Source organism: Myotis myotis, unplaced genomic scaffold (genome assembly GCF_014108235.1).
Source record: "Myotis myotis isolate mMyoMyo1 unplaced genomic scaffold, mMyoMyo1.p scaffold_m19_p_5, whole genome shotgun sequence".
In the NCBI taxonomy this organism is placed as follows: domain Eukaryota; kingdom Metazoa; phylum Chordata; class Mammalia; order Chiroptera; family Vespertilionidae; genus Myotis; species Myotis myotis.
Window position 1 is genome coordinate 35,483,594 of NW_023416357.1, and position 25,974 is coordinate 35,509,567.

Genomic DNA, 25,974 nt, shown 5'->3' on the forward strand with positions numbered 1-25,974 from the left:
CTGCCGGTTTAGGCCTGATCCCCGGGATTGAACCTAAATGAGCAGTCGGACATCCCTCTCACAGTCATGGACCACTGGCTCCTAATCACTTACCTGCCTGCCTGCCTGGTTGCCCCTAACTGTCCCCCCCCCCCCCCCAGAGCCAGCCTGATCACCCCTCACTGCCTCTGCATGCTGCATATCGCCCCTAACTGTCCCCTGGTGGCCTGGTCGCCCCTAACTGTCCTCTGCTGCTGGCCAGGCTGGCCAGGTCGCCCCCAACTGCCCCCTCACTGCCGGCCTGGTTGCTCCTAACTGCTTCCTCCCCACTAGCCTGGTCACCCCTTACTGCCCTCCCTACTGGCCTGGTCACCCCCAACTGCTCCCTCTGCCAGCCTGGTTGCCCCTAACTTCCCCCCCCTGCCAGCCTGGTCACCCCCACCTACCCCCCTGTCGGCCTGATCGCCCCACGCAGCCTGTTTGTTCAGTTGCTTGGTCATCCCTCACTAACCTCCCTTGCCAGCCTGTTTGTAGGCAGCCATCTTGTGAGGGTGTGAGGGTTAATTTGCATATTACCTCTTTATTCTATAGGAGGATATGCATAGCCCTGGACATGGGCAGTAGGGTAGTAAAGAACTGGGGAGGGTGGGTATGGGCTGGGAGGATGGGGCTAAAGGGGGGGAGTGGGAAAAAATGGGAAAAAAAGGGAAAAAAGGGATGACTTTTTAAAATGACAATTAAATTTGGCCTCTAGGTATTAATCCCTACAATATTTTTATACATCTAAATATTTAAATGTGAATCTCCTTGAGTTTTCTGTTGTCATTTCTGCTAACATTGAAATTCTAATGAATGAAATAACTATTTGCAAAGAAACGTTAAAAAAAAATACATTGGTCTCTTCTAGTATTGGCTTTGTTAGGGGTCAGCTTACTATTTCTTAGAAAGAGATCGGACTATTGAAATGTATTGAATAGAAACTTCACAAGTGAAGAGGGCCTGTCAAAGAGATGGAAAGTACAGATATTTTAAATATAATTGCAGTTGTATTCAGTAGTGGGGAAAGAGAAAAGTCAAAGTGTTTCTTTTGAATGCCATCCTGAAGTGCAGGATATTTTGTAAGAATGAGTAGAATAGCCGCAGGCTGGAGGGCACCTCAGCATTCTCCAATTTAGGACAGCACACATCCCCAAGCCCCAATTTATCTGACCAGGCCTCCACCAGCTCTGTGAAGGCCCCTCCGTTTTCATCTTCTTAGACCTCCAGCCATGGAGCATAAGAGCACACCTGTAGGGGCACGGTGACAGAACAAATATTTTCTTTTCCGTGGTGCTTTCAGAAGAAGCCTTTTATCTCCTCGACGGCTAGGCTCCTTGGATGTCTGAACAATGAAGAATCTGAGGGAGCTGTGTCTACAGCTGAACCCTGGGAGCTGCACAGGCTTTGAAATGGATGACTGCACATTGCAGGGCCACAGAAAGGGGGGTTTCTCATAGTTTCTGCATTGATGTCTGCCAGTCAGATGGCTTTGTAAAAGGAGCCCAAAGCACTGTAACTGATTAAAAGAAATGCCAGATAGTCGAAGGCTTTCATACCCAACGTGGGCCTGGCAGAAAGAATTGTTCTCTTGGGGTACGTTAATGTTGGGGAATCTCACTCTCTGGTCTTTAGGGGTCAGCTAGTGACCACTGAGACAGGTGTTGGCAGCGGGAACCTTCAGAATGGAGGCTGAAAAAAACCTCTCCAGCAGCCATTGGCAGAACGGCCTCGAGAAGAGATGAAGCTGCTTGTGGGAGAGGGCTTTGGCGGTTGTGGGCACTCTGAGGTTGTGGCTCACACACTTCACGCTACCCTCTCATTCTTGGCCTCTTTCGGCTGTGGTCCCGGATCTGCATGTCCTGAAACCCCAGAGATCCCATTGCCTCACACCTCAGGCCAACTCTCAGCCCGTTTCTCTGTAGCCTGTAAATGACTCTATTGAGGACTTCGTTGCTCTTGCTTTTTTTGTTGCCTGTGTACAAATCCCCCTGCCCATGTTTGTAACCCTGAGCACTGACCTTAGCCTAAGAACGCAGTCCTATATTTCAAGTTGTTGGTGGGGAGGTTGAGGGGGGAGGAGGGGGGTGTGTGGATGAAACTTGGCCTTGTAGTTAGAGGGATTCAGAGTTGTAACAAATTGTTGTCTGGCTCTATAACCTACCATCCAATTATTGGGAAATGGGGTTTGGAGCAGAACGAAGAAAAATCTCATCTTCAGATGAGCTTTAAAAACCTGTCATAAAAGAGGTAGCTGGCCCTGGGTTCAGTTGTTTTTCCATCATCAGGAGACACTCAAATCCTTCAGTGTATGTGGTGTGATAGAGGTTTAAAAACCAAGCCCTCACAAGCCCATTTTCTCCCTGTCGCCATCTCCTCTGATGGACTCATGAGATCTGGTGGTGCTTTGCTGTCAGAGCCGTGGTGGCCACGGACCAGGACCTGTGTCTCATTGAAATAGCTCATTTCACCAGCTTGTGCATTTTGACCTCTCTGAACTGCTATGGGTCCTCTCAAAGAGGGAAGTAATTCAAACCAGGATGCATTTCCAAGAATTGTTTTTGGAGAATAAACTGATATGTGTATCCCTATTATTATGGTCTTTTAAAAATTTTTTACTAATAACGTAGAATTCGTAGTGTTTAGTAAGTTAGGCAGTAATTGATCTTTGTAGAAAATAATAATTTGAATAATACTCCTGTCAATCACAAAGGTGGTCACCAGAAACCACAGACAGGAAAAAAAAAGTACATTGCCAATTATCACTTAAAGAAAAGGTAGTTTAAAAAGCAGGGAATTGAGATTTCACTTGTACCTCTCGATGTATTGAATAACTTTTTCGTTTAGGTATTTTCAGCTTTACCGCCTCTTAGCGTTAAAGAAATGGGGTAGCATTTTATTTTACCATAAAAATTCTTCTAACATGAAGCATTAATCATTTTTCCTGACTATTTCCGTTGTAGAAATACATAGAAGTATGAAGAATAAGAGTTTGTATGTATCCATGATCTCATCTCACGAGCCTTTTATTGTGTTTTTTCAGGCTGTGTCCTAAATCCTGTTACTTGATGATTATTGATTCTCGGTGAGCGTTTTCTTTCCAGCTGGGAAATGCTTTCTCGAGCTGACAGGCCTGTGTGAGTGCAGTGCCCTTCTTACCCACAGAACGGGCTGTCTCTTTAAGCAGAAACAGCCCTGGGAGGGAAGTGCCAGACTGTTTCCAATGGCCACCTATAGTTGTGTAGGGCACCGAGGCAGTTCCTTACTTTCAGTAATTCATTTTTTAAAATTCCAAACGGTTCCATTTTTCCAACAGCTGTTGGTGATATTTGTTTAGGATCAGGGAAGTTTGCACTTTTTATGTGCCAGAAATCACTCTGAACAACACATTTTAATAGGTTCCAGTAGTCAACAAAGAGATGCTATGTTCATTTAGGGAATACAACAGATTTTTCTTTGTTTTGCTTTAACACTTGGGGCTTTCTAAGATTTCCCCAGAAACCAGCGCTGCAGCCGTTCTTAGCCAGGCTGTGATTTGGAGAGTGATTTATCGATCAGGGAGGGTTTCCCAGAGTGCCTCAGGGTATATCCTTAGTGGAACTTAGTTCGCACTGCCCTGCTGGAGTGGAGGCTCCTGGGGCCGGGGAGTGTGGCTCCAGCCCCATTCTCCATGCCTGGAATCATGCCTGGCATGCAACAGTTCCACAAATATTCGTAGAATATTGCTTTGTGTGTTTTAAAATCACGTATCTTCCTTGCTGCTTAACACTCTCAGGGGCTAGCCGATTAGTTGATTGAGCAGTTATTGAATTCCTCCTTTACGTTGTTGAAACTTTTGTTAAGGGTGTGCTGAACTCCAAATATGATGGTGGATGTTGGTTTCTCCACTTAACATATTTGATTTTAGTGGAATTTCATTTGATTTTTTGCATTTATGTCTTTTCTGAAAACAGATAAGAGTGAAGGATTTATTATTGACTAATATTTTAATGTTCTCTAGTCCTTTACTAGTAATATAAAGGAGTGCAGTTTAAATGTAATGTTATCCTAAGTTCTGATTTGTCTATCTGGGGATTTTGCCAAAGAGCATTTTAAGTATGAGTGATGCAGGCTTCCGTTTATCAACCTGATTTGAGTGCCAGAAGTAGCTAGCCATTCACAGTGTACTTCTCATTGACCTGGCTTGAATTCCTTACATCACAGCATTACTGGGAGAAAGGAGGCAAGTGACACAGATGAATAAAATAGATATTAGTTGATAGGAATAAAATTAAGCTCTTTGCAGTTACTCCCATGGTATGAATTACTCTCATGGTATGGATACACTTATCTGATAACTATTCTTTTGCTAGAGGAGGGAAATAAAGGAAAGAGATAAGGGGTTTTTAAAAAGTAACCAGTGGGACCGGGAAGGATGAGCACCATTATTTTAAATGGTTGTTTTTATTGTAGAAGTATACAGGCATGTGCAAGAATACTACTAGTAAACACCGCATTCATATTGTAGGTTACCTCAGGAGGAAGAAGGGAGCTGAGGTCAGGGGCAGATGCTGGGGGCCTCAACAGAGCTTTGATGTATGAAGTTGAGTAGTTGATCTTTAGGCAGATGTTCATTATGTTATTCCCTCCCTAGATTGTTTTAAATCAAAAAGTGAAAATAAAAAAAATGGAGAGTGGATGCGCATGAAGTGAGATGTCCTCTAGCTCACTTTTGGCATTAAAAGGTTCAGCTTTCTATACCAGCTTTTTCAGCCTCTGCACTTTCCAGTGTTTTCCGGACGGATCCTGTGTCCAAAGGCCCAGGAGAGGGAAAGAATGGAGAGGCGTCATGGAAGCACGAACACATGCCTAAGAGATACTGACAGATAGAATACACTTAGATACTGGGACTTGTTAAGTCCTCAGAGGTGTGATTACAATGCCTCCCAATACATACTCATTTACTCTTATTCCTCTTTACTCAGTTCTGCTTCTACAGAAGCTTTCGGCAGCTCCATCTGCAGTTCTGTTACCTGCACAGACTTTGAAACATAGGTACCCAATTTAGCAGCGCCTGGCTTCTCATCATCTTGGTCATAGTGATAGATGATCCTTTTCAGAGTAGAAGGTCCTGTTTTGCCCCCCCCCCTCCCCCCCAAACTCCGCCCTCAGTGAATGTTCCTGGAGCCACTCTGGAACCTGCATGTAAATGATGGGGGCTGAAAGTGATGGGTGTTGAGAGTCCCTGGGGGCACACACAGGTGTGGACACCTGAGAGAAAGGGAGCATTGTGCTGGGCCCTGGGAGATGGGTGAAGATGTCCCGGCCACCCCGTGTGTTAGTTTGCTAGGGCTGCTGTAACAAAGTGTCACAAACTGGGGCTTAAACAACAGGAATGTATTGTCTCGAAGTTTCTGAGGCTGAAGTCCAAGATCAAGGTGTCTGCAGGGTTGGGTGCCCATGAGGACTATGAGGGAGAATCGGTTCCAGGTCTTTCTCCTGGCTTCTGGTGGTTTGCTGGCACTCTTTGCTGTTTCTGGGCTTGCATAGGCATCACCTCGATCTCTGTCTTCATTGAGCCATGTGGCATTTTCCTTGTGTGCATCTGTGTCCTAATTTCCCCCTTTTATAAGGACACAATCTTACTGGACTAGGGACCACCCTTATGACCTCATCCTAACTTTGTCATCTGCAAAGACCCTCTTTCTAACTAAGGTCACATTCACAGGGACTGGGGGTTAGGACTTCAACATCTGGCGGGGGTAGACACAGTCCAATCCATAACCCCTGCCCCTCCATTCTCATCGCACTCGTCACATCTGGAAGGCAGATTCCACCTGCCTATAGGCATTGTGCAGCTCTCACTTGTGATCTGTGGAATTTCTCCTCCTTTTCTCACCAAATTCCTCTGAATGGGCACCATAGCCCTGCTGGCAGTGAAAGGACTGTGGAAAACCAGGGATAAGACAAGTTATTTGTTAGATAACAATTGAAGGTGCATTTGCCAGAGAACAAAGCCAGGAAGAAATATGAGTTGCTCCTTGCTACTGACTCTTTTTCCTTCTATCCAGGCTCTTACGCACACCTCATTAGAGCAAAGACTAATCTATCGAAATCCAATCAATTCCACTTTCGATGATGGCAGATGAATACTATTTCTACTACATTCCCTGTGAAATAGGGCCTTGTGGATAAACCTGGAAGCCTCCTCCCTCCCCCTACTTATAACATGTTTCTTCAAGAATGTGGTCTGGAGTCCTAACCTTAAGGCTGCACCGTCAAACCACAGCCCATTGTGCTGCTGAGAGGAGCAGGGAAAGTGGGGTTGGGTGGGACCAGAGTGCATGGAGCTTTCTCCCTCCCACGTCAGGGGGAGGTGCAGAGGGACACTGAGCAAGTGTGCTTCTGTACAGGAGGTTGTCACCTCACTGGGCAGTGATGTCATTTTGGTGAACAAGATTGACCTTTATGTCCAGAATTAAAACTGGCTGAGGCACTAGCAGGGACATCCAGCTGTATACCTGGTATCCACAATCCCTGCTGCTCTACTGATCAAACTCTGGGTTTTGTCAGGGTGGTAAAGTGCTCAGCTAAAAACCTGTAACTACCAGCCTCCTTCCCTCACAGCTGTTATAGTCACGGGAGTACATTTGGCCAATGGGACATAAACAGAAGTTGCTCAAGGGTGAGGACCCTTTTTCTACTCTTCACTGCCGCCTTCTGAGTGGAATGCATTTGTGTTGGCTGGAGCTCCAGCAGCCATATTGGCCTATGAGGTGAACACTAGGGTAGACGACCTGCTAAGGATGATAGAACTGAAAGGTAGAAGTGGTTTGAGTGTGATGATTGGTAGCCAGCACAGCAGCCTTGGGTTCCTGCTTCTGAACCTGTTTTACACAAGAGAGCTATTTTGGTTAAGCTACACATGTAAGTTGCCAGTTATATGCAGCTGCAGTTACACCTAATCCTGATTTGATCCAAAGACCCTTCCCACAGGAACCCAAATCACTGCCCTTTAGAGACTTCCGTATATCAGAAAGGAAAGGCCCTTCCAAGGAGAATGAAGAAAAGAGGATTTCTTTCTGAGGTGTGAAGAGCAGCCTGCTGTGTCCCATGACATCTTTTTCCTGGACATTGCTTATCTGAGGTGGAAGAGAAGACTCCAGCTCTGTGTTCCCTTTAGCTGATTCCTTTACTAGTATTTATTCAACACTCTGTTTCCTAGTAGCACAGAAGGCGTTCATCATTACCATTTTCTGCCAACTAACATTCAGTTTCAGTAGCATCACCATCTTGGCAGTGCAACACTGTTGGGAGTACCTCGTTGCTTTTCACTGTTGTTTCAGAAAGTTGGCGAGAAAACAGAAAAGAACGTGCTGATGTCAGTGACTAGAAGTGTAGCTCTCCTAAACTTAATAGCTGACACCAGAGGGAGATTATTTGACTCTCCAAAAAAAAAGGATGACTCGCTTCCATCAGGCATACATTGTAGGAGGGCCGGTGATGAGTGTAGTTGACTCTAAATGAAAAGAATAAAATTAAAGGGTGTGGACAGACTGGAAGTATATCGGAGATGGGGGTATGAGGGATAATTAAGAAATTTGAATTTTTCAGTCTCTCAAGGAATAAAAAATTCCCTGATAATATGTATTGGACTCTGACATGTTTTCAGGAATGTGTGAAGCAGGGAAGTAGAGACTTGCCTTTATGGGTGGGTTCACAGTTTTTAGCCCCCGATTCTCTGATGTGCTGTAGTGAATTGGGAGGAAACATGTTGGGGTGAGCTGCTGGGACAGCACTGTGGAGGACGGTTACAACGTGGTTGCGGCAGAGCTAAGGTTGTATGCTTGGTGCTGTGGTGGGGCCCCCTCCCCACAGCTGTGTTGGCTAAATAAGGGTTATCCCAAAGCTTTCTTGATCCATCCTGAATTATTCATGTTTCTCCACATTGCATCTCTGGATTCACCGCTAGTCCTCAGACAAGCATTTTCATGGAGGTCCAGATTTAGAGGCAACATATTCTTTAGAACCAATTTTATCTCTAATGAGGTGAAGTCATTTTCTAAGTGTTTCATTTAAAGTCACAATGATGTGAGGCCCTAAAAAGTATCTGTTGCTTGAGGAATTTAGAAGGCAATTAATACTGTCCATTTAAAGTATGTAAAATATATTTTCTTACTGAGTTTGTTTTTCTTTATTTTATTTTTAAGGGATTTCAAATATTCACTAAGGCTTTTAAAGGTCCCGTCTAACCTCAGTTCCTATTACACTATTTCCCCCAAGCTATCAATTTTATCAACTGTATGTTCACCTTCCTTGGTGCTCATCAGGATCCTAATTCTTCGTGGCGGGAGAGGAATTTCTGCACTGATTTGGATAAATGTCTTCTTTCCTTTCCTTTCTTTTTGGAGGGGGTCAGGGAGTGATGAGGTGGATCAAAAGAGCCCAGCTCACTCTAATCCAAACAGTTTTCTTACCACATTCCTGCTGAAGTTAGTATTAGTTATCACTTGTAGATAAGATTGGATTACTTATAGATAAGATTACTTTGGATTTCAGTGATTAATTTCTAGTTGTTAATCTGCAGCCATCTAGAAGGTTTGAAAATTGTTTTGTTTATCCATAGTCTCACTGGCCTCCATCACCAAAAATATTCAGATTGTATTGAAGACAGTGCTGCTGCCTGGAAGGCGTGCGCATATTAAGATATTGTGAAAAGTGACGGCATCTAGTTTCTCAAGTGTAGGTCTCTGGTAGGTGCCCACTGAAATTCCGTCCACTGTGGGGATGCTGACACCTGGCCATCCTGTTGGATGGTCTCACCAGTCTTTCAAGTGGCTGGAAGGAGCCCTGGAGCCGTGTCATGTTCCAGAAATTAGGGGGAGACTATCCCAAGAGGTTAGTATCCGGCTTTATTCTTTCAGAGATGGTGGTGAAAGCTACCTTTAAACAATAACAAAGCTGGTAAGAAATAACATACTGCCCACCTCCCATGAACTACGCCTCCAGAATTGCTATGTGTAAAATCTTAATCGAGGCTTTTTATAGGTAAGTCTGTTTTTCAAACTTTACTTTGGATTATTTGAGAGGCTTCTGGAGCTGACTAGGTGAGAAGTCTTCACCAGGAAAAGCTCTGTCACCTTTCCTGGGAGAGATGCCAAAACCTCCTCAGAGATCGGCCTTTTCACTGGGAATTCTTGGGCAGGGAGAGAGGGCTCAGCCTGAGAAATGAATGTCTTGTTTTAATCTCTGCTTTGCTTATCCACCTAGTAATTTACAATGTCATGTCCACGGAAGACTTCGGTTTCATTCTTTTTGTTAGAGGTGGATGGTGTGATTTTAGAAGTGGAGGTAACTGAGAACTCTAGGCCACCCACAGCTTGTGTCTTTCAAGAAATAACATGGTTGGTTTTGTTATGAAAAGAAAAAGGAAAAAGGAGAGGAAAAAGGAGATGAAATAAACTTGTGTTAAAATTGTGCTTGCAGTTTGAATTTAATTCCCTGCATGACTGGTTCTTACTTAAGGCCAGAAATGATGAAACCTTCATCTGAAAGCTGCAGTCTAAATAGAGCAGGTGATATTGGGGTTGGTAATTAGCTATGCATGGGTCATGGGTTGGCGATTAGTTCTGTTTCTTAGAGCATGTCTGCAATCTTTGATATCTGCTTAAGTTATGTAAATAATTTGCAGTTTTTATTATGATTTTTCTATTAATCTTTGGCAGAGTGAAATTTCATATTTTCTCTATGACAAACCATGAAATTTAGCAATTAAATCCTTTTACTTATTCAGAGTCTACATTTGAATAAATAAACTTCAACAAAACATTGTATTGGGCTTTTATAATTTTACGTAGTGATTCTTTTGCAACCAGTTAATGTAAAGGACTCTTCATAATTATTTCTAATCTGATAGTTATATTCTTTAATTCTCACCTACCAAGGAATCATATTTGAAACTCTTGGACACTGAAGCCAGAGGTCTTTGTGGCCTTTCAAAGGCTAATATGTCTAACCTTTTGCATATATCAAGTTTATTATCATTTTATTACCACATTTAACCCTCCATAGATTCTGTCCATATCTTTCATTGGAGTAAATTAAGTACTTACATTTCTGATAAGTTCCTCTGCCTACATTGCACTTATATGCCCCTCTTATGTAGAAAAATTTCTGATAAATAAATATATTTTGGTGGTGATGATCTATTTTTGTAATTTGACTCTTTACAAGTGAAATCATAAAGTTTGGAATTGTGTATACTAGTATTTGGGCAAAATTTCCCCACCAACCCTATATAAATAGTTGTTCCTAACCCTTTTACTGACCTAACAAGGTATTTTCAAACTTAGTCCCTACTTATTTCTTACCTGGTTGTATGTCATTATCTCATTTCCACTTATTAATTAAATAGAATAAGTCACCTCTTATGAACTATTCTTATTCTCTAATTATTTAGGTGCTCTCATCCTGGGATCTGTGGACAGTTTTCTGGAATCTATGAACTGCCTGAAATTGTATATCAGTGTGTTGTGTGTGTTGTGTGTGTGTTGTATAGCTTTCCTCTGATTTTCAAAAGCCTGCTTGACTACCCATAGTTAAGGACTGTTTTGTTTCCCTCAGATAGGCCTATTTTGTCTACCTAGATCAGTGATGGCAATCCTTTTGAGCTCGGCGTGTCAGCGTTTTGAAAAACCCTAAGTTAACTCTGGTGCCGTGTCACATATAGAAATTTTTTGATCTTTGCAACCATAGTAAAACAAAGATTTATATTTTTGACATTTATTTTATATATTTAAATGCCATTTAACAAAGAAAAATCAACCAAAAAAATGAGTTCGCGTGTCACCTCTGACACGCGTGTCGTAGGTTCGCCATCACTGCTCTAGATGTTAAGCTTCGGAAGTCATGTAAATGCTTGCATTGAATAGTTTTACCACTACAGCTAAAACAACACAACAAAACTGTAAAGAGAAATGTTTAAAATAGCAATATCATTTAATATTACATATGAATGATGATGCTTTGCTGAAAAGAAATATCCTTAGATACATGAATGTGCTGTTGTCTGCTACAGCACTGCTTCCTTTATTAGTTTGTTTTTGGAAATGTTTATTTTATGCAATGGAAAACTCTGTTCTTCTCTGACTTTTCTGATAAGAACCTTGAGTGGTGGTTCCCTAGTGCCCCATGATACCATGTGGCCCTCACGTTGAGTTTTTAGTATTTAGGCCTCTCATCTTTTCTCATTCCCTCAGGGCAAGTGAAACAGTAACACTTGTCCGTAACTTGATCATTAACACAGTGGAAATATGGCACTGAAATAATGGAGCAATCTGAAATTAAGGGTAGTCATTACACAGTTCTTATTCCTTAAGACTATCAATGAAATGTCAACAAAACTTTTTAAGAATGTATTAAATATTCATATTTCCCTGAGAATCATTTTTAGATTCCAGCTTGAGGAGCACTGGCATAGAGTACATGATGGGCCAGAATTGGTGTAATTGCTTTTAGTGCATTAATGGATGTGACTTGATTTATAAGTAGACTGATTTAATATTTATACTTAAAATAGGTGAGCCTACGTTTAATTAATCCTTGTCTTCACTCTCTTTACTGAAATAGTTACTTATACCTAAGCTTTGTATTTTTTTTTAACTTGGCCTTGATTGTCTCTTATTCAAAACCCAGCCTTGCTTTTAGCTGTCTCACCTGCTGTAGGTACACTAACCTGGCAGCAAAGGAGGGGTCCCAAGGACAGGTGGGGAAGAACGTTGGCGAACCCGAGTATTAGTGAGTTCAAAGGTGGTGGACCTCTGCAGTGAGTGGCAAAGTGCTCCTCTCTACTTGGTAATTCCATATTTCTTGAAGATATTTTTCCAAAACATCTGTATTGGGTAGCAGTAACTACTATAGTTAAGATCATATGCTTATTTCCAGAGGCAAGGCTGTCTTCTAGTCCATTTCTCCCACCTCGTAGCTATGTGCCTTTGCTTTCCTTAAAATAGCCATGATGGAAGTAGGACTAGTATGAGGATTCAGTGACATAGTGCATCAAAAATGCCCTGCACAGTGCTCGACATTAAATGTTTGCTGACTCCTACTAGGACTACTGGTACTATAAGAAAAATATTCAAAGTATTTGATTTTTTGATTCATTTTACAGACTGCATGGACCAGTAAAGGTCTGGGAAGAGGCTCTCCCATTTCTCAATGAGATGTTGATATTGTGTAGTGTGGTGTTTTTAGCCTAGCAGCAGTTGATGTACTCATATTATTATTAGCTCCTTTATCAGAGGGATTACTTATCTCCCAAGGCCAGTTATATGGTGACCTTGCAGCCTCCTTGCTATCCACGGAATCTGCCCTTTTGCCCTTTTCCAACCTAGTTATCCCTCAACTGCTTTAAATTCTCTGAGCTATTTGTCCAGCTCTGTTCTTTCTTCCCTCTCTATCCTGAGGGACCCCACGGTGAGCTTTGCCAGGTCAGTACTCAGTGTGATGCTTAGTCCTACTGCAGCTGTAGCTACATTTGCTGCTGCTGCTGCCAAGTGCTTCCCCCATAGACATTTTCCTCTGAGTCCTTAATTGTAGGCTAGGTCGTATTATCTCTGTATTATCTCCTCTTAACTGATGTGAAAACCAAGGCCCAGAGGTGGTAAGTCACTTGCCTAGGTCTTCATCACTCCTTTGACTACCCGCTTTATCTCTTGTTGTTCTGCTATGCCCATCTTAAAAGTAAGTGTTAATTTGGGGGTTATGCATTTGGGGTGAATTGCATCGATGGGAACTTACATGTAACAGCCTGAATTTAAATCCTGGCTTTACCACTTAATAGCTACATGACCTTCGGCAGTTGCTTCATTATACAGTAGACATGGTCATAATGGCACCTGAATCTTGAATTATTATAAGGATTAAATGAAATATTTGTAAAAGTTCTTGAACAATTCCTGGTATATATTAAGCATTGTGTAGGTTTGTTCAATAAATAAAATGACTTCATAATGTAAGTCAGTGACAAAGTCTTTTACATTTTCTTGGACTTTATGTATTTACTAGAGGCCTGGTGCACGAATTCGTTCATGGGTGGGGTCCCTCTGCCTGGCTGGCGATCAGGGCTGATCTGGGCCATCTAGCCCAGTCCTCATGGGAGGTTGGCTGGGAAGGGACCGTGGGAGAGCTCCAGGGCATGTCCAGTCCGTCTCGCTCAGTCCCGATCAGCCGGACCCCAGCAGCAAGCTAACCTACCGGTCAGAGCATCTGCCCCCTGGTGGTTAGTGCATTTCATAGCGAGCGGTTGAGCAGTCGACTGTCCCCTGGTGGTCAGTGCATGTCATAGCGAGTGGTTGAGCGGCCTTAGCATATCATTAGCATATTATGCTTTGATTGGTTGAGCGGACACCTGGATGACTGGGCACTTAGCATATTAGGCTTTTATTATATAGGATGTGTGAGCTGTTCAGGCTACTTAACTCTTTTGTTAACTCCAGTAATTTTTCAATTGATTCTGTTTGGCTTTCTAAATATCTATATAAAAAGCCTAAGCTACTGAAGGAGTGGTCGACTGGTCGCTATGACACGCACTGACCACTAGGGGGCAGACACTCAATGCAGGAGCTGCCCCCTGGTGGTCAGTGCACTCCCACCGCCAACCTCCCACAGCCCCAATCAGCCCACATCGCCAGCCAGGCCAAGTGACCCCGCCCATGCACAGATTCGTGCACCGGACCTCTAGTAAAATTATATCATGTACAAATAACAGTATGTATTCTTTTTCCAATATTTTTACCTGATATTTAACTGACATATTACATTGAACCCTATTACCAAATAAGCACTATACAACATAATTCTAAATTACATTCACAAAAATAATGTCATTATTTTTTATATTCCAGACTGTCATATATATGTTTGTATGTGAATATATCTTATAATTACCCTTGTATATAGTTTGTTTGACAAAATCTCTTGGAGATAGCTTTGTGTCCTTAGTTAAGTTTCTTCTTGGACTTGGTTTAATTATGTCAGGGCACTTGATGCCCAGAAATTAATTAATGTATTCATTGTCTGATTTGTAAGTTAAGCATTTATTTAGGTATAATTAAGTAGCCAGCAGCTTTTATGCAATTTGAGGTCATCACTCTGTTGATTCTAATATGAGAGTATATTTGGGTGTGAGAGTGAGAGAGAGCAAGTGTGGTGTTTCCTTAAAGATCTAAAATTGTTCGATTATCGGCATACATAGGTGCAAAATATTTTCAATGATTTCTCCCCATTGTGGTAGAGCAGCCATGATGGATAGCATGCCTCTGTTTGGTTAAGGCTAATTATGTCATGGAAGGTCGTTCCCCTAAGGACTACTTACTTATTATGGCTTTGGAGACTGACCATCCTAGTTCTACCACTTACCACCCCACTTAACTCTGGACAAGTTAAGTAAGCTTTGTAGGTCTTCATTTCATTACCAATGAAATGAGGTTGATGATAGTATCTCCTTCCTAGAATTAAACGTGAAAATGCATGTCGAGGGCAGGCACGGATAAATGAAAGCAGTGCTTAGCATTCTGGTAAAACGTGCCGGTTCACATTGTGGTGAAAAGTGCAGAGTGGTGAGCAAATAGCGACCAAACATGAACATGCAGAGGCCACACCCTGAGATGAAGGAGCACTGGGAGAGTCTTCCCTGTTTCCTAAGGTTGTTACTGCTTTTAAAACGTAAGCAGTGACTGCAGGGAAGTTTCAGGTGTCAATATAGCTCTTGTTGTACATTATCTTGTGGAATCTGCAGCGCAACAGTGGAAAGAGATTTATAACAAATTAAGATAGTAGCAAATTCCAACAGGCTCATTTGTTTAACGAACTGCAAGGTGAATCCACTTTCTCAAGTTTTTTGTCTTTAGGCAAACGTTTTAACTAATAGTATTTAAAACTTTTTAAAAATATGTTTTTATTGATTTCAGAGAGGAAGGGAGAGGGAGATACAGATAGAAACATCAATGATGAGGGAGAATCACTGATTGGCTGCCTCCCACACACCCTGCATAGGGGATCCAGCCTGGGCTGCATTGAAAACTTTCTAGTATTTATCTGAGTATTTCCGTCCTATCTCCTGAAACAGGGGGCTATCAGTTAGAGTGCTGAAAAGTATATGCTTATAGAAACCGTCTGCTGTCTTTTCCCTATGGTAGCGTTCTGAAATGTTTTGCGGCTGCGCTTGATGCATATGCTTTTCTTTTTTAATAATCAAAGTTAGAACATGATAAAATGATAGAAATTTCAGAATAATTCTGAAGCAGCAAAAGTATGCTTTGCATTCACTGGTCTTCTCTAAGTCAGTTTCAGATTTCAGGTAACCCCAAGGTTTCTTGTAAAGTTAATCTTACATAGATGTCAAGACTTTTCAAAATATAGGTAACACTCTCCCTACTTTTTGCTTTATGGCTTTGTTAGAGTTGATGTGTAGAATTCCTATTTCTAAAACACTGTGGGGATATTTTCAGATTTGCTGTTTTAAAAAAATAGGTCACAGTTTTGTATTTTTATTCTGAATGTCTTTGGTGTAGCTAATTGCTTTCTGCCTCGCCGCCGCGCAGGTTATGTTGCAGATTTGGTTACTAAAATATGCTTTTTTCCCCCCACCAATAGAGAAAATTGGTTCTGAATAGCCTATGAGAAGCAGTAACTTTCATTGAATACCAGTATAGGTGTTTCAAAGGTCACTGAATGTTTTAAAAGTAAAAATCTTTAAATGCCACTTTTAGATTATACTCTTTTGCTAATTAAAAGATTCCATCATCATAGTGAAGTTAAAACTTTTATTAAGTTGGTATAATTTGGCTTTAAATTGAAACTTCGTGTTAGAGTAATAGAAGGCACTAGAACTTTCTAAATAAAATTGTTTCTTTCCAGGAGGTAATGTTTGTAAAGCATCTATCAGAGTGCACAGTGCATCTCGCATCTCTCCCCTCTCTTTTCCTTTCTCCTTCCCATAGGTGTATACTGTGTTACTTCTGATGCCTCTTTCCCCAAGAAGTATAGAAACATAAATTTATAGCTACCTTCTGTATATTTTTCTATTGCTGTGTAGTAAATTATCGTAAACCTAATGGCTTAAAACAACACTCATTTATTATCTCACAGTGATGAAGTCTGAACAGGGCTCAGCTGGATTCTTTCCCCAGCTCACAGGCTGTCAGAATTCAGTTTCTCACCATTGCAGAGTTCAGAGGGACTTGATCTTCTCCAGGGCAGGCAGGAGAAGCCATTCTGACGTTTCACCTTCTTTTAAAGGACTTACCTGAGTAGGTCAGGCCCACTTGGGGTAATCTCATTTTTATTGACTCAGCTGCTTAATAACCAAATCATGGGAGTGGTATTCCATCATCTTCACAGGCCTGCCCACTGTGGACAGGGAAGGGGAGTGTATAAGAGTGTAATTTAGTGGGGGCCTTAGAAATCTGCCTCCTGGGATTTTTCCACTTTTCTGTGGGAAGGCGAATACATGAGCGTCTGTTGACAACCTCCTGGTTGCTAGGCACAGTGTTATGACCTGCATTATACAAATGAGTAAACTTAGACTCAGGGAGACTGAATCACTGGCACAGGGTCTCACTGACTCCAAGAGCCAAACAGAACCTTGGAGCCCAGATCTCCAAGTGAATGAGGGCCTCATTTTTAGATGCTCTTTCATGAACAGTCTGGGGTTTTCAAATGAGCTTTTGTTTTTAACAGTCCACATTCAGATTGGTTGTTTAAAACCTATGAACCCATTTCTCCAGGGACGCCATGCTCTAAATGATGGTGAGTTCCCATCTACAGAATCCAACTTAACCCACACTCTCAGGAAAATTGTCTTTGGAGAATCCAGAACTTGGGTCTTAATCCCCGAACCCCATGGAGGCAAGCAAAGCCCCTGGCCCCGTGGAGCTGCCGCGGCCGCCTTGTGTGTACAGCCCCTGAGAGATGGCAGTCCGCAAGGCCCAGGCCACCCAAGGGGGACAGGAGCAGGTGCTGCCCTCAGTGACAGGAGAATCTCCCAGCATGTGACATTGGGAGATTAATTTGTAAAGTTAATCTTACATAGATTTATTTTGTCAATTAGGTAATTATCTTATACTCTATTACAGAATCATATTAGAGCTGAATTATCTTTTACATAGAATCAGTTGTCTTAACTATATCAGGTGTTGATATGGTGCCATTCAACTTCCATAAGAGGTTGTGTTTGAAACTTTGTGACCATGATTTTTATTGATTTCTTTTTTTTTAGAGGAAGGGAGAGGGAGAGAGAGATAGAAATATCAATGATGATAGACAATCATTGTTCTGCTACCTCCTGCATGGCCCCTACTGGGGATCAAGCTCACAACCCAGGCATGCATCCTGACCAGGAATTGAACCAGTGACCTTTTGGTTCATGGGTCGTCACTCAACCACAGAGCCACACTGGCCGGACTGACCACCATTTTTATTCTTCGGTTACTTTTCTTCAGCCATGTTGTTTTAAATCTGTATCAAAAGGTGACTTATAGTGCTTATATCCAACTGATATCTACATATTCGGTAGAATTGTTTCAAAATAATGTAGCTGCAGCTTCTCTTTTTCTCTCCTTCCCACCTTGAGTCCCATCTACTTCTTCCTGTCTTTAATATGTGTTGAGAGAAGAGGGGGGCATGAACGACTGGCTGGGCACCCCCTCAGCAAGCAGGAAGCACTCTCAGGCTGGAATGATTGAGGAGGCGCACGTGACTGGAACCCAGGAGGACCAGTGTCTGTGGGAGGTCAGATGGAAAGTGGCTGGGAAGGAAAAATGAGCGAAGGAATGTCTGCGGTTCCTTTTTTTTAACCCTTTTTGTTGCGCTGGCTTTTCTTTTATGCCTCAGTGTCATGCTTGGTGGCTTCGATGCAATTATTGAACCGTATGGATCTGAAGAACTAAGAATGGACTTTGGCCTAAATTTAAACTTTTTTTAACATCCTGAATTTTACTTTCTTTTCATTCACTGCCTCTGGTACAATGAATGAATGAATGAGTTCTATTCCCTTTTGATCTTCATTTCAGGCTATTCAAAACGTATGGCTGACAGCCTTCAAAGGAAGGGCGCAATGAGATGTTTTATTCAGCGTATCGCTGCTCGGCCCTTCACCGCAGCGATTCCAATAGCTGTGAGGTGCCGAGAGGCTGTCGGGGATTAGCCACCCATGGGTGACAGGTGGTACCATGTGGTACCTGTTCCAGGTGGAGTGGAAATGACTGCAGCAGCCTCTGGTTCATGGAGGTTTGTGTGCTCCCCACGTCATGCTCAAAGTTCCATCTAAGTCAGTGGTTCTCAACCTTGGCTGCACATTATAATCACCTGGGGATCTTTTTAAAATCCTGATATCTGGGCCTCATCCTCCAGAAATTCTGTTTCTTTGTTATGGGGTGAGGCCACAACAAAGACGGGCTTCCAGGCTCAAAGGCTGAGCTCCCAAGTCTGCTGAGCAGACAGAAAGGAAGGTGAAGTCAAGAATCTTCCTGATTCTGACCTGTTATGGGGTGAGGCCACAACAATAGTAACAAAGAAACAGAATATCCGGAGGATGAAGCCCAGAAATCAGGATTTTTAAAAAGATCCCCAGGTGATTCTAATGTGCAGCCAAGGTTGAGAACCACTGGTCTAAATTCTTTAGTCAGATTCCCGTCTTCCCTCATGGAGTAAAAATGACCTACAATGCAATTAACAGTGAGAAATGCATAAAAGTACAGAGTAGCTTCTAAAGCAGATTGTTTTAAATAATTCTGTGCCTTTGGGACCAACGGCACCTCCTTTTGCCCTCCTCCTTGAGGCTGTCCACCTCCTCTGTCACTGGCTGCAGGATTGTTCCCTTAGTGCCCCCTAATGACATGTAAATAACATGAATGATTACAGCTTGATTATGGGTCCAGTATTTATGAGGCTCCTGGTAACTTGCTGCATAAATTTAAGTCTGTGAGTAAATTCTCTTAGGGACAGTCAATGTGAGAGGATTTTATTTTTCTTCCCTGTTTTTTATGACGTACTAATTCTTTTCACCTCTGAATTCTTTATTGTTGTTTCTGCCCTGGAAGAAGTGGGGCCCTGGAAAATGGATATATTTTTTTCTGAATGACTTTTATGGTCCCTGTAGGGTTCGGAGCAGATCTGAGTTTCTGCCTGATCCTGACCTGTCAAAGGAACGTTGAAATGAAGGAACATAGTATCCATTTCCGCATGAACTAAAATGTGGGAACATTTCTCTCTCCTGCCTCTTCTCATAAAGCACGTCCAATTTCCAGTCTGTGCTTTTATGAAAATCACAGGGGAACAGGTTTACACTGTTTTCTGATTGCTGAGGTGTTTCAGTGTTTTAAGCGTTCTGCTTTGACATCTAGATTTTGGGAGCTAGCCTCCCACTCGTTGCACTACATCCTGCAGACTTTACTTTCTAGAAGAATTTATTATAGCAAAACTTCCATAGGACGTCTCTTCTCTGCCATAGTCCTTGTTAATCCTGCAAAGCATGCTCTATGGCAAGAGACAGACCAACCCTTTAAGCTTACACATTGTTACCAAAGCCTAGTTGGCCCACAGGAAAAGAAAGTGAAATTGTAATATGGGTTTGAGACCAGTGGGTACATTTCACATTTTAATGTTGAATTGCAAGAATTGCACCCTTAGAGGCAATAGCCTATGATATGAGGAGGCAGCTTGGGACTGACATTGGTAAAGACACATTAGCATTTATTTAATTACTAGAGGCCCGGTGCACAAAAATTTGTGCACTCGGGGCGAGGAGGGGCGGGGGTCCCTCAGCCCGGCCTATGCCCTCTTGCAGTCTGGGATCCCTCAGAGGATGTCCACCTGCTGGCTTAGTGCTGCTCCCTGGGGGGATCGGGCCCAAGTTGGCAGTCAGACATCCCTCTGGCAGCCTGGCAGCCTTCGGGGTATTTCCACATGCCAGGAGGGAGCAGACCTAAGCTGCAGTCGGACATTCTTAGTGCTTCCGAGGAGGCAGGAGAGGCTCCCGCCACCAATGCTGTGCTGACAGCCATCAGCCTGGCTGTGGCTGAGCAGAGCTCCCCCTGTGGGAGCGCACTGACCACCAGGGGGCAGCTCCTGCATTGAGCATCTGCCCCCTGGTGGTCACTGTGTGTCATAGTGAACAGTCATTCCCAGTCATTCTGTTTTTAGGGTCAATTTGCATATTACCCTTTTATTATATAGAATAGAGGCCTGGTGCATGGGTGGGGGCCGACTGGTTTGCCCTGAAGGATGTCCTGGATCAGGGTGGGGGTCCTGCTGGGGTACCTGGCCAGCCTGGGTGAGTGGCTGATGGCTGTTTGTAGGCTGGTCAAGCCCCCCAGTGGGGACCCTCACCCCATGGGGGTTTGGCCAGCCTGGGTGAGGGGCTGATGGCTGTTTTCAGGCTGGCCACAGCCCCTTCAGGGTGGGGGTCCCCACTGGGGTGCCTGGCCAGCCTGGGTGAGGGGCTGATGGCTATTTTCAGACTGACCAAGTGCCCCAGTGACCAAAGCTTCCATCCTTTCCTGTTTTTGTTTTTGTTTTTTATTCGCTCCAGCTCTGTGGCCATGGCGACTGGAAGCAGGTATCTGGGGTTTATTTACCTTCTATAATTGAAACTTTGTTGCCTTGAGAGGAGCCAGCAGCTGCCCGGGAAGCTTGGCTTCTTCCATCACTGGGGCAACCAAGCCTCCTGCTTGCTCCAGCTCCGTGGCTGCCGGCTGCCATCTTGGTTGGGTTAATTTGCATATAGTCACTCTGATTGGCTGGTGGGTGTGGTTGGGGCATAGCAAAGGTACAGTCAGTTTGCATGTTTGTCTATTAGGTAAGAGTAGAGGCCTGGTGCATGAAAATTTGTGCACTTGGGGGCAGTGGGGGGCTCCCTCAGCTTGGCCTGCACCCTCTGGCAGCCCAGGAGCCCCCGGGGGATGTCCAACTGAGGCTTAGGGCCGCTCCCCATGGAGAGCACAGGCCTAAGCCACAGTCAGACATCCTTAGCACTGCCAAGGAGGTGGGAGAGGCTCCTGCCACTTTTACTGCACTCGCAGCTGTCAGCCTGGCTTGTGGCTGAGCGGAGGTCCCCCTGTGGGAGCACACTGACCACCAGGGGGCAGCTCCTGCATTGAGCATCTGTCCCCAGGTGGTCAGTGTGCATCATAGCGACTGGTTATTCCTGGTCGTTCCGCTGTTATGGTCAATTTGCATATTACCCTTATATTATATAGGATCTCATGTAGTATAGGGACTTAAAAAATTGTCTTCCCTGCAAGATATGCAGGAAAATAGAGTGTCTAGTTGACCGCCTTCTCATACAAAGTTACTATCTGTCTTATCCACAAGGTTCGTGTCCCAGGTCCTGTCCCTTTCTCAGAACCACCTTTGTAAAGAAGGGGGCCAGGTGATGAAGGAGACGGGCTTCCAGGCTCAAAGGCTGAGCTCCCAAGTCTGGTGAGCAGACAGAAAGGAAGGTGAAGTCAAGAACCCAGGTCATGTTTGGAATTGGGCTGTCTGTCACAAAATCAAAGCCTGAGCCCTGTGGGAATGATGAGGGATATATATACGGTTTGATTCCCAGTTTTAGGTTGTCTGGGAAGGGGTGCGGCATCACTGGTATCCAGATATAAACTCTCTGTCACTAGAGATTCCTCTTGGGTTCTTTGCTCTTTGGCATAATCTAAATACATAAAAGGCTAATATGCTAAGTGTCTGACCGTCTGATTGGTCACTGTGTCGCGCATTGACCACCAGGGGGAAGACACTCAACGCAGGAGCTGCTATGATGCGCACTGGCCATTTACAGAGAAACAGTGGCTGTGAGCACCAGGTAATGACGTCACATAGCAACACCCAGCTTCCTCTTCCTGGTAATAGGCCATTTAACAATAAACAGCACCACGGACCTGGCACCCACAAAGCAACACTCGGCTTCCCCCACGTGGGACACAGGCCCCGCCACCAAACCCGGAGTGACAGCCCACCAAATCGCAGAAGACGCTGCTGAGACCCCATGGCGCAAAATGCGGCCCACAGCCCAGCCCAGCCCGGAAACGGTGACTGTGGGCACTGGGTAACGATGTCACGTAGCAACACCCAGCTTCCTCTCTCTAGCGACTAGCCTCCTGCTGGGGTCCAACCCCAGCAGGTCCAGGGGTTCCCAAAGGCGTAGACGGAGTTGGCGAAGAAGGAAGGACACGGAGACAGTGTTCAGTTGATCAGCAGCCTAGCCAGGATCTCCAGCCAAGTTCTGGTCTGGATCTCCAGAGAGGTTCTGCTGTTTATTGTCTTGTTATATCCGTATTTATACCAGTTGATTTTAATTCTGTCAATTTCTATTACAAAGGTTAAGGCGTTTCTTATCTCCATTCCAGGGAGTAAAGATTATGTAGCTTAAGCATGATTGTTTGTAGTTAAAGTGATTAACTACCCGCCTGGCACTTAGTTAAGGAGTTTCATCCCCTCCCTAACTTCAGGGAAAAATCCCTACCTGGGGAAACAACCTTTCTCGGAGAGGTGACCTTGGTTAAAACACACAGCGCTAAGGGGAGCAAACATATTAAGAACAGTATGCTATATACGCCAGGTCCCTTGAAACATATGCTGTGCAGATGTTTCTATCCTGCAGCGACTGTGTCAAGCAGCAAGGATGGACCGGCTTCCGGCATCCTCCTTGGAGTTTCTTCAGCCCAGGAACATGACTTGGTTTATAGCCAGGTGGAAACATTGTACCCTTTAACCAAATGTCTGTGAAGCATTTTCCCATGCCTCATCTTATTTGATCCTCAGAGAAGTCCTGGAGTAGGTAGATAGGAGACTCAGTAGAATCCTATTTTCTTTTCATTAGCTAGAAAACAGAGATTTAGAAAGCTTAGAAACTTAACCCAACTGAAAAGGTGGACCTTGAAAATGACTTCAGGTTTTCTCACTGCACAGAATATAGTCAAACACTGCTGCAGTTAAATATTTTACCCTCTGTTCTCCCTGTGTGATCTACAATAATAATCTGCTTTGTGTTGATATTTGCTGCTGTGTTGCTGACAATTATCTGAAAGAGAAGTTGGGGTGCTTCACTGGGCTGGAAAAAGTTTAGCTAAATCAGAAAGCAGGTCTAATTAAGCAATTTATCTATATATATAAAGCTCTCGCTGGTGCCAATTGCACGTGTGTGTTTTGATCTGTCATTGTCAATCATGAATTTGGTTGACATTTCTATTAAGAGAAAGGGTGAATAGTGATATTAAAATATTTCTTCTAATTAATTTTCTTTCAATGTGCACGAATTTGTCCACCAGGCTTCTAGTTACCAATATTTGTGGTTTGACACTTCTTCTTTCCCACATCCTGAAACCCAAAGCCGTTTTGTTGCCTCTGCCCTGGTCCAGGATAGGGCAAAGCACTTGAGCCTCTCTCACTCAAGGTCACTCTTGGCTTACCTTCAGAGCAGTGACATGACTATTGTTGCTATTCACAGATGATACCATTTGCATCAGGAGCTTGGACAGAGTTAAGTAAGGCACATTGGGCTTCTCAAGATAGCCCAGAGAAATTCTGGTTTCTCTTGCCCAAGGTGATAACCAAGCCTTCTAGAACTAATGTCCCAGTTAAATGTAATGCCTTCACCCACTGTGACTATACTTTCAGTAATCTTGGTTAACTATTAATGAAGTCTTTGCTTTGTCAAGCATTTATGGGATGCCTCCCATGTGTGAGCATTGTGCTAATTAAGCAGCTAGTATAAAATGGTAAACAGAAAAGGCATGATCCCTGCCCTTTATGGGGTTTATATTAATATTTATTATTTTAAATGTACCTTGATTGTGATAGATGCTCTGAAGAAAAAGAGTAGAATGTTCTAGGTGAGGATAATTGTGGGTCTAATTTAAAATGGGAGGTCAGGGAACATTGCTTTGAGCAAGTGATACTTATGCTGAGGTCAGTATTTTAGTTTACTAGTAGTAGAATAGAAGAAGGAATTTTTTTAATGTGAAATTTGGGTAGTTCTGTTCTATCACAGGGTTCTTTCAGCAGTTGAAATTATAGAACCTTTAGTTATATTTAAACCTCACAGTGCTACTCAAGAAATAAACTTTAGTTATTACCAAAAATAAAACAAAAACAAAAAAAGCCCCAAACCAAGTAGAATAATTTAAATTGTATACAATTTTTATGAATAATAATTTATGTTAAGGGAAAGAACATTGAAAACTGATTGAATATGGAAATAATGGGAGTTAGAAATAAATGTACTAATAGAGAATGAAGAAAATTATTTTCTTTGGAAATAGGAAAGGTCTGAGTTCAAACTAATAAACTATGAGTAAGTAATCTGAGACAGAGAGTCTTCAGAGATGAGTAAGATTCCAACCCTCTGCAAGTATACCTTTTAGTTCACAAACAAATGCTGCGCTTCTACATTCCTTGAAACCAAAAGCATTCGATATATTGTGCAAGGGGCACTTGCTGTTTCAGAGGGAGCAGGTGTTTTAACACAGTGTTATCAGTTTGAGGTCAAGTAAATACAAATAAAGTTAATTAGGACTTGAATGCATCTATACTGAATGTTATATGCTATAAATGAAGAATATATCTTCCCACTTCACCTTCTAATACTTAAGGAACATTCGTGCAATCGATCCTTCATTAGGCTGTAGAAAACAATCTCAATAAATTATCAAAGCATGCTATTAAAGCTTCTCTTCTTTTCCCAGCTGGGTGACCTTGGACAGGTTAATTACTACCTCTCTACCTCCCTTTCCTGGCTTGTAAAATGGGGATAAGAATGCCAATAGGTAGAAGTATATGAAATTGACACATCAGTGTGAAATGTTATAGCACAGTACTAGAAATTCATAATGTTAACATTTTCAAGTTTTGGAAATACATTCTCCTGGAGAAAATTGGACTAAAAGAAAAACATAAAAATTCCAACTAGAAAGTCTATAGAGGATAATAATAATGGTTAAGCCAAATGTTACACATTTAATAATTTATTCATGTTCTGTTCAAGATAAAATGAAAAATTGGAAATATGTTTTTAGCCTATTCCTGCAGCATGCATTTTGTGTGTTCAGGTGACCCACCTCCATGTATAGCTCAGTGATCACTTGATAGTCTTGCTAATTTCTTTGATCTTTAGGATTTATGAGTTGCATATTTCAGCAATTCTTAGTGTTCCTGGAAAGGTGATATATTTGCATGGAACGATTATAATTTTATTTGACTATTTCTGGAAGAGATACACTTGGAGAAGAATTTTCAGGAAAAAGTGATATTTGTATTTCGGATTGCATTCTCTTTTGATTTTCTTCTTTGTACTTGGGAGCAGCTTATACAAGCTGCAAACAATAGTTGAATGTGAGGGAGATGAGACAGAGTATACTCTTTAAAATCTTTAAAAAATGCACAATGAAAAATATGTGAAAATATCACATTAACAGCATGCACTTCTCTTTGCATTGCTTGGCTAATGGAAATAAACAGGAATAAGGCCTCTTCTTCTTTGCTCACATAAAAATGCCTGATGTCCAAGCATGTATGGTGACCACAAAGCCAACATTAGTCTTTCCATTTTAATTGCATCTCTTATTGTTTAGTAGAACTTGGAATGTGAGGATAAAAATCAATAGAAGGATTGTCATTAAGGCTGTTGAGCAGTAAACTTGTTCCTCTCTCTCTTCCGTCCTCCCCTCCCTTTCTTTTCCCAGAATATAGCCAATAAAATCGTTTTCATAAAATTCTATTTTAAGCCAGGAAAACATTTTATAATAAAATAAGGAAAGATTAATATTTTTATTGTCTCCAGTATTTGAACATGCAGTCTAAAGAAATCACATGTGTTTTCCATCGCTCTGCTAGTCTCCACAGCATTGCATCCAGTTATCTAAGTCTGCTGTGTTGTTGCCATTACTTCCAGTGGGTCATCTATTATGGATTGTTAAGTCATCATAGTAT

At 42.6% G+C, this 25,974-nt stretch overlaps 1 protein-coding gene across 3 annotated transcripts in view; it reads left to right on the forward strand.

Annotated features, from left to right (window-relative positions):
- The window catches only part of MAST4 (microtubule associated serine/threonine kinase family member 4), a 521,110-nt gene that overhangs the window by 290,549 nt on the left and 204,587 nt on the right, over positions 1 to 25,974 (forward strand). The window lies entirely within an intron of this gene.